The sequence below is a fragment of the Olea europaea genome, unplaced genomic scaffold (assembly GCF_002742605.1).
Source record: "Olea europaea var. sylvestris unplaced genomic scaffold, O_europaea_v1 scaffold24147, whole genome shotgun sequence".
NCBI lineage: Eukaryota > Viridiplantae > Streptophyta > Magnoliopsida > Lamiales > Oleaceae > Olea > Olea europaea.
This window is the reverse complement of record NW_019242320.1, coordinates 1-1653: the sequence shown is the minus strand read 5'-3', so window position 1 is coordinate 1653 and position 1653 is coordinate 1. Positions and strand designations below refer to the sequence as shown.

The 1653-nt window shown below is 31.9% G+C and overlaps 1 long non-coding RNA gene across 2 annotated transcripts; it reads left to right on the top strand.

Annotated features, from left to right (window-relative positions):
• The first annotated feature begins 239 nt into the window (after positions 1-239).
• LOC111381997 lies at positions 240-1653 on the top strand. 2 transcript variants are annotated; one of them, XR_002700446.1, is made up of 3 exons: positions 240-337; positions 778-874; positions 1630-1653. It is a non-coding gene; the product is annotated as an uncharacterized LOC111381997 (long non-coding RNA). The 2 variants fall into 2 exon arrangements; XR_002700447.1 differs by having other exon boundaries at positions 1627-1653.

The following is a 1653-nucleotide window of genomic DNA, read 5'->3' as shown; positions in this document are numbered from 1 at the left end:
TTATGGCCTATCATTTTTCTTTTGATGGTTTTATAATAAAAAAGATCATTGAGTTGGTTTATTATAAATAATTGTACTCTGCTTTAATTTTGTCCTGTGCTCCAAATATAAATTTTCACAATTTATATGCTTTAGCATAATTGTGGTAGCACCATTAATTATTTTTCTTATGATTACTCCAATATTATGTCTTGATAGTTTTGTCCCGCTGTTATCAAATTATATTGTACATCCATTTCAGCTGAAAGAAGAATTTGAAGAGGGCAAAATTGGAAATATCTTGGAGGCTGTTAGGAAGTACTCCCAAAGAAATGTTTCAGAGAATCAATCCACAATGGTAAGTTCTATCGATACATTCGAGTTAGTTTCTAGCACAACACTTTTGTGGAGAGAAGTATCAACATGTTGAATTATATAGAAGATATAACTAATCGTATGTGCATTAGCATAGAACAATCAAGTCTTTGCATTTTCCCGATCAAGTGTATGAGCTTAGATCTTTATACGCAAAATAAAGTGGGTAAATTACTTTTGTGAGTAGTTACAAAATTCCTTTCAGATAGAAAAAAGCTAATATTACTTGACGTGTAGCTAAATATATGAAAAAAAAAATTTCTTGGTTGCCTGGTTACTTCATTGGAAGGAGATCAGCTTCTCCTGGTGAGAGACATGCATTGACGTATTATGTTAGTAGTTTTACAATTTCTTTCAGAAAAACATAAGCTAATATTACTTGATAATTGGTTAAATATGTTCACAATATCTTTTTCTTGGCAGCCCGGTTTCTCAACGCCATCAATTTCTCCTGGTGAAAGGGAAGTATTGGCTTATTCTTCAAGATATAATTTTGAGTTTGAGGAGTTAGAAAAACTTGGTGAGCGATTACATTAAATATTCAAACTCTATATATGCCTGCTATAGTATTCAAAGAAAATATTGGATTTTGTAGCACGTATTCTGACCACGAAAGTTTATTAGATTATTATACGTTTGTATACATTCTTAATGTGGCTCAAGTTTCTTTAAACTTAAGTGAAATGATCTATGATATGCAAAAGTATAATGCTTATTATATGTTATGTGTTATTCCTTGATAAACTAGAAAACTATAAAAAAATTAATAGTGGAAAGGTTTCAGATGTGTTGGGATTGCTCAAACGCTCTGTAAGTTACCCGATGTTGGTTCATCAAACATTGGTTTGAGTGCAATTGTGCTATGTATGTATGTTTATATTATATATATTTGTATCTATGTACAGATATGTTAACTAATTGGGAGATCTTAAACGCAATCCAATATCTCATGCACAACTGGACCAAATCCATAATTTCATAGCGAGAAACCCCGTTCATAAAATATGAAACCATTGATCCATCTTTGAATTCTAAGGGTACACACCCAATAAATCGGTGATGAAATATACCAAAAAAGTCTGAGTAGCAACTTTCTGGCCTTAAAATGAAGAGTAAATGAGTCTTTGGTTAATGTTGAAACTTGGCTGTGACCCGCAAAATGATCTATAGTCAGATTCATATCATTCATGAACTTCTTTCGTTTATCTTTTTTAGGACCAGCTTTTAATGTTTAATTACCTGAATTCTATTCTCTGACAATGTGAATGTTAGCAGGAGAAGGACGTCATGGCCACGTTT